The following is a 13,298-nucleotide window of genomic DNA, read 5'->3' on the forward strand; positions in this document are numbered from 1 at the left end:
GGTAGAGAGGGTGACAGGTAAGGGTCCTTCAGGCACAGGGTGAACCATGAGGGAAGGCAGAGTGGCAGGAGGAATGCCATGATCACAGACATCAGGTCACACGTGTGGCCAGACTGAAGCCTATGTTGTTAGGGAAGGAGAAACAGCACTGGAAAGCAGATCAAGGGTTAAGATTTCAGTGGGGATTTCTCTTGGTTGAAAGATATCAAAGATTGCAAACTAAAGAAATTACACCATTGGGTGTGGTGGCTCATGCCTGAAATCTCAGCACTTTAGAGGCCAAGGTGGAGGACACTTGAGCCCAGGAGTTCCAGACCAGCCTGGGCAACATAGTGAGACCTCGTCTGTACAAAAAGATTAATTAGCCAGGCATGTTGGCTTGTATCTTTGTCCCAGCTACTCAGAAGGCTGAGATGGGAGGATAGATTGAATCTGGGAGGTTAAGCCTGCAGTGAGCCGAGACTGAGTCACTGTACTCCAACCTGGGCAACACAGTGAGACCTCATAGAAGGACATTTTGAAGGACTAGAGAGGAGAAACAGGAAGTAGGAAGACCAGTTGAAATTGTCCAGGTTCACAAAGGAGAATGCCTAGTGAGGACATGGCAATAGACAGATGTCTGGTGAAATCACAGCTTCAACAGGAATCTGTGCAGCAGAGGTAGCTGCAAAATTCCTCTCAAAAACCCCCTGGGGAGGCGCTCTGTTAGGGATCAGCTAGTACCTCTCCTGAGCTGGAGTCGACTCTTGTGCCTTTGGCTGAGCACCAGTGAAAACAGTTGGTCTTCAGAATCCACGTGGTACAAATATGCACTAGAATCCTTATGTGCGAGATGTTCACACTATGAGAGGCTGGAGGGAACCAAGAGACATAAAACTTACTGTTTCCGTCTCACCTTCAATCAAGGGGACATACAATGGAATGAACGAGGAATCTCTGGCACTATTACTTGCCAAGTGCTTATCATTGAATTCAAGTATGTGTGTGAGGAAACTCCACTGCAGAGATTTGACGGAACAGCCTTTGTGATGAGGAGATGAAGCAGGTAGTTTCAGGTTTTGGAGGTGAAGACAGTGGGAAGGGGTTTTATTTGGGGCCCATTGTTTCCAAAAGAATGCTAGGCTGGACACAGTGGCTCATGCCTGTAATTTCAGTGCTTTGAGAGGCCAAGGGGGGAAAATTGCCTGAGGCCAGCAATTCAAGGCTGGATTGAGCTATGATCGTGACACTGCCCTTCAGCCTGGGCATCATAGCGAGATCCTTTCTCTTCCAAAATAAAAAAAAAGTTTTTAAGTTAGCCAGACATGGTGGCACATGCAGTCCCAGCCACTCAGGCAGCTGAGGCAGGAAGTCAATGCAGCTGGTCACCTAAGAGCTCTGATGGAGCTGCGCAAGGAGATGAGTGTTGTTTTTGTGCCTGCAAACACAACATCCATTCTGCAGCTGATGGATCAAGGAGTAATTTCGACTTTCAAGTCTTATTTATTTTTCTGAGATGGAGTCTCTCTCTGTTGCCCAGGCTGGAGTGCAGCGGCATGATCTCAGCTCCCTGCAACCTCCGCCTCCTGGGTTCAAGCGATTCTCATGTCTCAGCCTCTCAAGTAGCTGGAATTACCGGCATGCATCACCACACCTGGCTAATTTTTGTATTTTTAGTACGGACAGGGTTTCATCGTGTTGCCTAGGCTGATCTTGAACTCCTGATCTCAGGTGATCCACCTGCCTCAGCCTCCCAAAGTGCTGGGATTACGGGCATGAGCCACCGTGCCCAGCCCCAGTTTCTTTTCTTTTTTTTTTTTTTTTTGAGATGGAGTCTTGCTCTGTTGCCTAGGCTGGAGTGTAGTGGTGGTGTGATCCTGGCTCACTGCAACCTCCACCTCTCAGGTTCAAGCGATTCTCCTGCCTCAGCCTCCTGAGTAGCTGGGATTACAGGTGTGTGCCACCACACCCAGGTAATTTTTGCATTTTTAGTAGAGACGGGGTTTCACCATGTTGCCCAGACTGGTCTCGAACTCCTGACCTCAGGTGACCTGCTGACCTTGGCCTCCCAAAGTGCTGGGATCACAGGCATCAGGCACTCCGCCTGGCCCTCAAGTTTTATTATTTAAGAAATACATTATTCCTGGGCGCAGAGGCTCAGGCCTGTAATCCCAACACTTTGGGAGGCCAAGGCGGGCAGATCACGAGGTCAGGAGATCAAGACCATCCTGGCTAACAAACACGGTGAAACTCCGCCTCTACTAAAAATACAAAAAATTACCAGGGCGTGGTGGCAGGCTCCTGTAGTCCCAGCTACTCAGGAGGCTGAGGCAGCAGAATGGCTTGAACCTGGGAGGCAGAGGTTGCAGTGAGCTGAGATCACACCACTGCACTCCAGCCTGGGCGACCGAGTCTCACCCTGTCTCCAAAAAAAAAAAAAAAAAAAAAAAGGAAATACCTTCATAAGGCTACAGCTGCCATAAATAGTGATTCCTCTGATGGATAGGCAATGCAAATTGAAAACCTTTTTTTGGAAAGGACCCACCATTTTAGATGCCATTAAGAATATTCATGTTAGGCGCGGTGGCTCACACCTGTAATCCCAGCATTTTGGGAGACTGAGGCCAGTGGATCGCCTGAGGTCAGGAGTTCAAGACCAGCCTGGCCAACATGGTGAAATCCCGTCTGTACTAAAAATACAATCAGCCGGGCATGGTGGTGCACACCTGTAATCCCAGCTACTCGGGAGGCTGAGGCAGGAGAGTCGCTTGAACCCAGCGGGTGGAGGTTGCAGTGAGCCGAGATCGTGCCATTGCACTCCAGCCTGGGTGACAGAGCGAGACTCCATTTCCAAAAAAAAAAAAAAAAAAAGATCACGCATAATTCATAGAAGGAGGTCACAGTATCAACATGAACAGGAGTTTGAAAGAAGTTAATTCCAACCCACATGGATCACCATGAGGGGTTCAAGACTTCAGTGGAGGAAGTAACTGCAGATGTGGTGGTAACAGCATAACTAGAATTAGAGATGAAGCCTTGAAGATGTGACTGAATTGCTACAATTTTATCATAAAACAGATGGGAGTTGCTTTTTTTAAGGGATGAGACTGGGTCTTGCTATGCTGCCCAGGCTAGCCTTAAACTCCTAGGCCGAAGGGATTCTCCTGCCTTGGACTCCTGAGTAGCTGGGGTACAGGTGCGTACCATCACATCTGTCTGGAGTTACTGCTTATGGATGAGCAAAGAAAGTAGTCTCAAGATAGAATCTACTCCTGGTGAAGATGCTGTAAACTTTGTTGAAATGACAACAAAGAAGAATATTACATAAACCTAATTGATAAAGCAGTAGCAGGATTTGAGAGGGCTGACTCCAATTTCGAAAGGAGTTCTACTGTGTGGAAATGCTATCAAACAGCATCACATGCTACAGAGAAATCTTTTTTGAAAATAAGAGTAAAATTAATGCAGCAAACCTTATTGGTGTCTTAAGAAATCGCCACAATAGGCTGGGCGCAGTGGCTCACGTCTGTAATCCCAGCACTTTGGGAGGCCAAGGTGGGCAGATCACGAGGTCAGGAGATTGAGACCATGCTGGCTAACACAGTGAAACTCTGTCTATACTAAAAATACAAAGACTTAGCCGGGCGTGGTGGCGGACGCCTGTAGTCCCAGTTACTCGGGAGGCTGAGGCAGGAGAACGGTGTGAACCTGGGAGGCGGAGCTTGCAGTGAGCTGAGATCGCGCCACTGCACTCCAGTCTGGGAGACAGATCGAGACTCTGTCTCACAAAAAAAAAGAAAAAGAAATTGCCACAGCCACCCCAGCCTTCAGCAACTGCCACTCTAATCCATCAGCAGCCATCAACATCGTGGTAAGACGCTTCACAAGTGAAAAGATTACAATTTGCTGAAGGCCCAGATGATCGTTAAGTGTTGTTTAGCAATGAAGTATTTTTAAATCATGTACATTATTTTTTAAGATTACACACAACAGCGTAAACATAACCTTTTTTTTTTTTGAGACGGAGTCTTGCTCTGTCGCCCAGGCTGGAGTGCCGTGATCTTGGCTCACTGCAAGCTCCACCTCCCAGGTTCACGCCATTCTCCTGCCTCAGTCTCCCGAGTAGCTGGAACTACAGGCGCCCGCCACCATGCCTGGCTAATTTTTTGTGTTTTTAGTAGAGGCGGGGTTTCACCGTGTTAGCCAGGATGGTCTCGATCTCCTGGCCTTGTGGTCCACCCGCCTCGGCCTCCCAAAAGTGCTGGGATTACAGGCGTGAGCCACCGTGCATGGCCTAACATGACTTTTATATGCACTGGGAAACCAAAAAATTTGTGCAACTTGCTTTATTGTGATGTTCACTTTATTGCGGTTGTCTGGAACAGAACCCACAAAATCCCCGGGATATGCCTATACACAGGTTGTCAACCAGAGGAACAACCTGGTCCTTTTCTCTCCGAAAAGCACAGCTTAAGCAACAGTAGGCTAGAAAGGCGGCAGGAGGGCTATGGGTTAAACTTAGGAAAAATCTTGGTGCCAGCCACGGGGAATACTAGGAATGACTGCTATGGTAAAATATGAACTCTCCCTAGGTAGAGCCCCACGCTACTGCTCACCAAGACAAAAAGGCCACAGGCAGCCCCAGAAAGCTCTCTGGAATGCTCCTGCACTTCCTAGGGAAGGAGAAGGTAGCTCTGAGCAGTAGCCATCAGCCTCAAGGATTTTTCAGCACCTCTAATTCTGACAAGCCTAGTGCTGCGTGCACTCTGCTTGGCTGACATCACGAGGATCACCCATTCCCCGGGGCTGGGTCATCAGATCCTATTGGGGCATATCAGGAGTCACATGAGATGGGAGAGGGAGTGAAAAACACCAACCCAAAGAATATGAAATAATTTCTAAACATTTTTATTTCAAATCTCTTTTCACCCCTCCCCAAAAAGACATGGGTAGGTACAGCAATCATAAAAAGGAGATACAAACACAAGAGTCAAATGTCTCTCGCACTGACACTTACAAAAAACTGGGAATTGTACATGGGGTTTCCAAACAGGACCTGCAGCAGCTACTAATGTCCCTTTACGAGAGTCAAACATGCCTATTAATACAGTATATACAGACACCCCATTCTGGAACTAATCTACAGGGACATCGCTAACCCCGCCCCCTCTATCCCCAGAAAAATACCAAAACACACCCAAAGTGCATTTGTTTTGTTTATATCAAAACCTCTTTCCCTTTCCCCATCCCACCCTCAGACCCCCCACCCCATTTAAGATTGGCCTGCAAGTCTATTTTAACCATTTAGTATTTTTTTATAGTTTATGAAAATAAATTATACAGCAACTATTTTAATAAATTAAGCACAAAAGGAAGGGCAAAAGAGGAAAACTAAATGGGAAGACAAAAGCCAGGCCACGCTTTGGCTTGGAGGTCAGAGGGGGGCTAACGGGGACAGAAGTGGTTGCAGGGGGTGGCTCCCTTTCTGGTGAAAAATTGGCAACCACCCCGAGCCAAGAATGGCACCCCTCTTCATCGAGTTTCTTAAAAACAACCAAAAACGTACAGCAGTGGCTATGCCACAGGCAGCACCAGTTTAGGCATTCCAACAGCCAGCTACCCAAAGTGGCACCTGGACCCTACCTGTCCCTTGGACAAGGTTCTGGGCCTAAGAGTGAGGGGCAGGTCCCCACCCAAGGGAGCACCAGAGATGGAGGAGTGAGACCAGGCTTCTGCTCCACCTGAGCTGGTTAGGGAGCTCAGGACGAAGCTCTGAGCAGGGCAGTGTGGTATGTGATGATCCCAGAGTCTGAGGAAGAGTGTCCTAAGTTCCTCACACTCGATCTCCAGGAGGAACTACGATCACAGTCCAGCTGCAACCAAACATGCCCGTCTTCCCGCTGTGGCCAGCAGCTTTCTGTCTGCCCCTCCAGGCCTCTTGGCATTGAGGAGGAGCGGGTAGGAGAGGGAAAGGGAGCAGTTCCAGGTCCCCTCTAAACCCTCTAGAAATGAAATGGGAGTGAAGCAGGTCATGAACTAAGCATGCAGGGCTGGCTTCCCGGGAGGTAGATGGGAGTGGGACAGGATAGCAGGTGTGGAGAGGACAGGAAGGAAAACAGGAAGAAACTGAGCAACACCTACCAGGAAGGTCAAGAAGCAATGAAAAGGACAAAGACAATATGAAATCTGCATGTAAAGAAAAGTCCTTTTCTGGCAGACTAGAGAATCAACATTTTCAGTACAACTCATTACGCTACTTTCCTAACTGCAGTACCCGAGTCCCCAGTGCCTGTCTCTATGATCCAACCCCCATTTCACTGCTCCCAAGACTTTGCTCTCCATTTTCTCAAGGCCTCCGATTGTTTTGTGCTGAGCGAGAAGGCTCCAATATGAAAGCAGGGTCTACCACGGGGACGTGCAGACTTGACCTTTGTGGCCCAACCATTCTATAGCTATCATGGCGAAGGAGGGGGGCACACTTTTCTTCTTTTTTTTTCTTTTTCTTTTTTTAATAAAAAAGGTTTTACTCCCCAGGAGCAAATAAATCATTTTGAACTACTGATAAACACTGCTGCAGTGAAAAGAAAGATGGCTACATGTATGCAATAGCACAAATTCAGTGGAAGAACAGCTGTGTTGATGATTAGAGATAAAAATCACTTCTCCATTCCCTCCTTTCCCACAAACCAAACCCAGGATTCCCATAGGGAAAATGTCTAACTCAATAGCTCCTCCCTTACATGACAGGGGGCGTGTCATTCTCTTAAAAGTGGAAACAAATGCCAGGTCTCCGCCCAGTGGAGATGCTCTTAACACCCCAACTGGTAGCAAGACTTCTGCAAATGACACACAAACACACACACACACACGCATACGCATATGCACACACACAGACTCAGACCTTCCAGCAGCCATAGAGCTTTATCCCAGTGTCTTGTCCACTAACTTTAGGGCTCCAAAGCTAAGGGAGAGAGGCAGCAGGGAAGGGAAAGCTCTTAACTGAAGGAAAAAGCTCCTCCTCTCCCCACTTTCTGCAGGGAGCAGAGGGCTTCAAGCATGCCATGCTTTCCTGGGAGCCCCGGGGTGAGGACTGACAAGGCTGGATTCCAGGGCACTTCTGGTTCTACTCCCACCACTCACCTCTAGGCCTGGGAACTAGAATTACCCCCACTCCCCAATTCTTCCTGGATGTCTGTTACAAGGGTGTCTGCAGCTATCTCCACACCATCCCCAACCTCAAGGGGGGCTTACATGATTAGCCCAAGTGAAATGTAGGGAAGTGGAAGGAGCAGGAGCCATGCAGGAGCTTCCCTTGGTCACACCTTTCTCCTCAGGGAGGTGGTGCCACCTCCACGGCTCAGGTTCCAGGATGTAACATTCACTTTACCTAGGTAAAGTAAAAGGTGACCAGGCCAAGGTCAGCACCAATGGTTCCAAAGAGCCAGCTGCCACCCACTTATCTAGTGCCCACACCAAAACCCCCACCCGCCTACTCCTATGCTCCTAACATAGCACACAAATTTCAAGTAACAGCAAGTTGTAGCAGTAGTTGTCACTGGCTCACACTGGCTCTCAACCTGAGGAAGGTTACAGTAGATCAGTCATAAACAGGTGAGGGTTATACAGGCACTGAAGCTACTAGTCTCACCCACCCACAACTTAGAAATCAATAGTGGGTCTCTAGATGTAAGCCTTTTCTAATTTGTGACTTGAAAATACAACCAGAAAGGAATTTTTTTTTTTTTTTTGAGATGGAGTCTTGCTCTGTCGCCCAGGCTGGAGCGTAGTGGAACGATCTCAGCTTACTGCGACCTCCGCCTCCTGGGTTCAAATGATTCTCTTGTCTCAGGCTCCCGAGCAGCTGGGACTACAAGTACAGGCCACCATGCCCAGCTTATTTTTGTATGTCAGTAGAGATGGGGTTTCACTATTTGGCCAAGCTGGTCTTGAACTCCCAACCTCGTGATCCGCCCACCTCAGCCTCCCAAAGTGCTGGGATTACAGGCGTGAGCCACTGCGCCCAGACCTAGAAAGGAATACATTTAAATGAGCTCTACACAGCACTGGTGAAGGAGGGGTGGGCCTGGTCGGGAAGGTGAAGGGCAGGTGCTACCCCAGCTGCTGCACCTGTTCCTCTGCTCCATTTACTCTCTGACCAGGCTGCATCCCAGAGAGCTGGTCCAGCCCCATGCCTCCTCCTCATCTTCCTCTAACTGCTCTGTGCAAGGCCACCCATGCAGGCACCAAACACCCACACCTGTCTCCTCTTGCACTGCTGTTTTGCAGCCCACTCCACAGAGGAAGGACTAGGCTGCAGCCAGGGCTGGGACCAGTGCACCGACAGATCACAGACAGTTCAACACAACCCTCCCCAGGAGAAGAAAGGTGGGTGGTGAGGTTGGGTCACACCTCCTCAGTTGGTTTGTTTTGTACCTGAGTGTATGAGTTCTCCAGAAGAAACCCCAGTAACATAAGGTGTGTGCAGGTTCTGCCTCCCTCACATGGCCTGAGCTGACCATAGTGAGGCCCTGGCAATGGGCAGAAGCCTTGCTGACTCCTCTGGGCTTTGGGCTCCACCTAACCAGCATAAACCCTCGGCACTCAGGTCTGCTTGGTGGCTGAGAAGCTTCCATCTAGACAACTGCACTGGAAAGGATTCTTTAACCATGTTGCTCTAATAGGACTGTGCACTGTTTAGTACATGCCATGCAGATTTCTGTTTCCTTGCTTTTGTTCATGTGTTTCTCATCTCACTGTCTGTCCTGCCATTAACTACAACCCAAAACCTCAGAGGCACAGAACTTTCCCAGACCATCTGTTCTACCCTGATCTTATCTACTATAAATGTCTTTAGATGGTCCTTGATTTTCTGCTTGATGTGCAGCAGTCACCTAAAAGCTCCCTTAGGCCACAGATTACGTCTTTTACCTTTTTTTGTTTTCTACAGTATCTAGCACAAAGCCAGGCACACACACACTAAAAAATAATCTTAAAATTATGAGTGGTTGAAAAGGAACAAAAAAAAGAAAGCTCCCAGGCTGCATATCCGCCACCCAAGGATCTCAATGGATTCCAGACTTCAGGCTCTGTATCAGGGTGGCACTTCCTGCAAGATGGCGAGTTATATCACTTGTACTCTCAAGAGGCAACACTCACATGCTAAGCCAATTTCTGGGATCATAATCTTGCTTAATTGGTAATAGTTGGTAATACTACCATGGAAGCCAAGAAAAGAAGAGGTACCATATGACAAATCAGAGGTGGGTTGTGTTTATGGTGCAAAGCTCATCTTGTGGGCCCCCCCTCTATGGTCAGGTAACGGTGCAAGTTTCCTCCCTGTTCAGCTACAAGGAGGAAGACTGGTCATTACATGCAGGACTAAGGAAGAAAGCAGTGCTCCCAGATGAGGTGGTCCTATAAATTACCAAGACACTGGGGCCCCACCCAAACCATCAGGAAGCCACAAACCTGACATTAGTATCTTGTGAGATGAGGCAGCTATAAGCATGGGGAACCCAGAAAGAGTCTCACAGAACACACGCAAAGGAGTCATGAAGACCCAACAGCTCCACTGTTACATCTCAATAGCAAACCTCTCCCCAGAGCAGCTCTACAAGAAAGCAAACTCACAACATCATATGAATTGGCCATGGCCAGCTGCAGAAACCATTAAAGACCATTGGAGTTTTTCTGCCCGCTCCTCCTGAGAGCCAGAAGACAGGCAGCTCTCAAATCGGCACCTGACAGACTTTCCAGTGAGTGGAGACCAGCAAGATCTGATCTGGAAATGTCTGGGTTGCTAGAATGAACACAGGAAAATATAGAAGCCCTTGCTACCTCCCATCTCAGAAGTGGGACAGCAGTGATAAACCTAAAAACATGAGATGCGATGCTCTCCTCTGACCTAAGGAAATCCTGTGAGGGCTGCGTTCTGAGAGCTTTCTCTAGGAAAAGCACAACTGTGGGAGCTGCATTTCTCACCTTCCTCCACATTCCCCCTCATAAGCTGACAGGCACATGGAAGTAACACTGACTCCTAAGTCATGAGTACAGTTTGCCATGAAGAACCTGGAAGCACGCTCCATTAAATTCAGCAGCCCATGATTGGCTCTGAACCGCCCAGGTGATGAGAAACACGATTGCCTTGACAGCCGGCAGAAGCAATAGGGATGCCGTTACCATGACCAGAGTGACATGTACAGTTATCTCAAGGGGGAATGGGTTGAGAGCAGAGAAAGAATGGGTTAACTTCAGGTCATGGAACTTAAGGAATTAAGTAAATGACAACTAGTACAGCTTCCATGAGAGGTGTTTCTGAACTCAGATTCTTAAACCTTAAAAAAGGGTGCAGGAGTCACTACTTCCCCCAGCTAAGGCCAATTGCCAGGTTTTGCCCAATATTCTTTTCGAGACCACCTACCCTCCTTTCTCTCCTGCTCCTACCACAGCTGCCCATGGCAACAAGAAACAGACTCCCCCTCCCTTAGGAACTCTCAGTCCTTTGCAAACCTCAGGCCTTTCCTCCCATCTTCCAGGCCCACGGCACAGACTCTAACTCTGCCTTTGGCACCAGCTGAATGGCCGTCCCGTCCCCTCCTCCCACCCTTTCTTTGGACCTGCTCACACTTCATACCACTTTCAATCTAATGGGCACAAACCCCAGCTGCCTTCAAGGTGAGTTTTCCATACCAAGTAATACAAATATCAAAAACAAAACTTCTGAAAAAGAAACAGTGTTGAGACTTATTCCAGTTTTCCAAGGAGCCCCTCCAGTCCCAAGATGCCCAGGGGTGGGTATGAGGTGCAGCCCCACGCAGAGTACGGTCATGTGCTTCTTCCAAGCCCCAGGGCTGCGTGGGGAACCAAAGTCTCTGAACAGAGAATCCCAACCTTCCCGTTCCTTCACTTTTCCCCTTCTTTTCATGGTAGCTTAATTTGGTTCTTCAAAGCTGGAGCTTGGCAACCAAATGCCTAGGTAAAAAAGGAAAAAAAATTAAAACAGTTAAACAGAATAGAACCAAAACGGAGTGAAAGAACAGCCAGGCACTGGAGGTGGAGCAACACACCTCAAAAGGAGAATGGAGCCTGGAGAGCTGAATGCTTCCACGAGGGCCACATGTGACTAGGGATGCAGCAGTGGCCTTTGTCAGGGGACCTGAGCAGCCTATGACTTGGATGACAAAACAAGGTCCCGAAATAACTAATAAATATATCCTACCACATTGCATAAATTCTCTCTTTCCCTTTCCCTTACCCCTTCATTTCCTACCCACTTTTTCCCTGAGGCTGAATTGCTCTAGGGACTGAAAAGGGAAGTGAGCTCCTGGAGTAATCCCTTTTGAACCTGGCTAGAAAGAGCTCTATATTTCTTTTTTTGTTTTGTTTTGTTTGAGACGGAGTCTCGCTCTGTCACCCAGGCTGGAGTGCAATGGCATGATCTCGGCTCACTGCAATCTCTGCTTCCTGGGTTCAAGCGGTTCTCCTGCCTCAGCCTCCCAAGTAGCTGGACAGGCGTGCGCCACCAAGCCTGGCTAATTTTTGTATTTTTAGTAGAGACAGGGTTTCACCAGGTTGGCCAGGCTGGTCTCAAACTCCTGACCTCGTGATCTGCCCACTTCGGCCTCCCAAACTGCTGGGATTACAGACGTGAGCCACCACGCCTGGCCAGAGAGCTCTATATTTCTGCAGCTTCTGTCAACTCAACAGGGTTGACACAGAATCACAAAGGCCACTGTTGCGTCCACCTTCCAACTTGAGACAGGCACTGTTCTCGCCATTACTCTGTAGCCTGACTCCAAACCCCCTGGCATGAAATTCCACAGGTAACAGCATACATAGACCAAGCAGGCCATTCAGAACTCCCAAATTAAAATCAGTCTGAACAACCAGAAGTCATAAAGACCAAATTTCATACCCTAAAGACCTTTCCCGACGGGGCACAGTGGCTCATGCCTGTAATCCCAGAACTTTGGGAGGCCAAGGTGGGTGGATCACTTGAGTGAGGTCAGGAGTTCGAGACCCACCTGACGAACATGGAGAAACACCATCTCTACTAAAAATACAAAATTAGCTGGGTGTGGTGGTGCACACCTGTAATCCCAGCTACTTGGGAGGCTGAGGTGTGAGAATTGCTTGAACCCAGGAGATGGTGGTTGCAGTGAGCCAAGATCACACCATCGCGCTCCAGCCTGGGCAACAAGAGCAAAACCCCATCTCAAAAAAAAAAAAAAAAGACCTTTCCCTTGGGAAGTGTTACATCCCCCCTTTCCAGGGCTCCTAGGGTCTACAGCAGGAGCAAGTTCAGCATTACGCTTATTCTTTGCCACAGGCATCAATCCTGATGTCACAGCAAAAAAGGATCCTGGGAGTTCAGTTCAAACCTTTGCCAATATATGACTGCCCCCAACACTCAAGACAAATGGCTACCCACTGGCCTGTTCCTGATCATGCCACGTCCCTCTCAGCTGAGGCAGGGCCTTTATACCTCTAGGTCCCCTTGCCCAGAATGTTCTGCTCCAAGGCACTCCCATGGCTGGCTCCTTGATAATCGGGTTTCAGCTGAAATGGTGCCTCCTTGCAAGTCTCTCCCTGACTATCTAAACTTGAGGAGTACCCCACTACTAATCACTAAACTTTACCCAGTTTTATTTTCCTCACAACACTGTACAGTCACCTGAAATTAGCCCATTCATTTATGTTCGTGTTTGTTGCCTGTCTTTCCTTAGAAGGGAAGCTTAGTGAGAATAGGGCCTTTGCTTTGCTCAGCACTCTATTCTCAATGGGTGCCGAACACACACAAATATACAGCTATCTGCTGAATGGAAGCTCTTGAGGAAAAGCATCCCAGTTTTGGACCTCTCTGTTAAAAAGGTTCTTCTAAAGTTGGACTGAAATCTAGTTCCTTGTAACTTACACTCATTTTGGTCCTTGTCCATGTCTCCTTTTGCTGTGATATGGGAAGGCCTTGGAGCAGAGCATTCTGGGCAAGGGGACCTAGAGGTATAAAGGCCCTGCCTCAGCTGGAAAGGGTGTGGCATGATCAGGAACAGGCCGGTGGGGAGCCACTTGTCTTGAGTGTTGGGAGCAGTCATGCACTGGCAAAGGTTTGAACTGAACCCTCAGGATCTCTTTTTGCTGTGACATCAGGATTGTTGCCTGTGGCAAAGAATAAGGGTAATGCTGAACTTCCTCCCCACTGGAACCACAGAGAGGAAGTTAATCACTCTCTTTCTCAGGAAAACCCATCAAATGCATCTTTCAGCTATCCCTCCCTAAAACCTCCATGCTCCCGGTTAATCACATTTCTTTCTAGGCCATTT

At 48.3% G+C, this 13,298-nt stretch overlaps 1 protein-coding gene across 2 annotated transcripts in view; it reads right to left on the reverse strand.

Moving 5' to 3' along the window:
• Positions 1-4,871: 4,871 nt before the first annotated feature.
• The window catches only part of SOCS7 (suppressor of cytokine signaling 7), a 56,144-nt gene continuing 47,717 nt past the window's right edge, over positions 4,872-13,298 (reverse strand). For both annotated transcript variants that reach the window (XM_008012940.3, XM_008012941.3), the window contains one exon: positions 4,872-10,950. The gene's annotated coding sequence lies outside the window, so the exon portion shown is untranslated. The remainder of the gene's footprint in view (positions 10,951-13,298) is intronic.

This window comes from Chlorocebus sabaeus, chromosome 16 (assembly GCF_047675955.1).
Source record: "Chlorocebus sabaeus isolate Y175 chromosome 16, mChlSab1.0.hap1, whole genome shotgun sequence".
Classification (NCBI taxonomy): domain Eukaryota; kingdom Metazoa; phylum Chordata; class Mammalia; order Primates; family Cercopithecidae; genus Chlorocebus; species Chlorocebus sabaeus.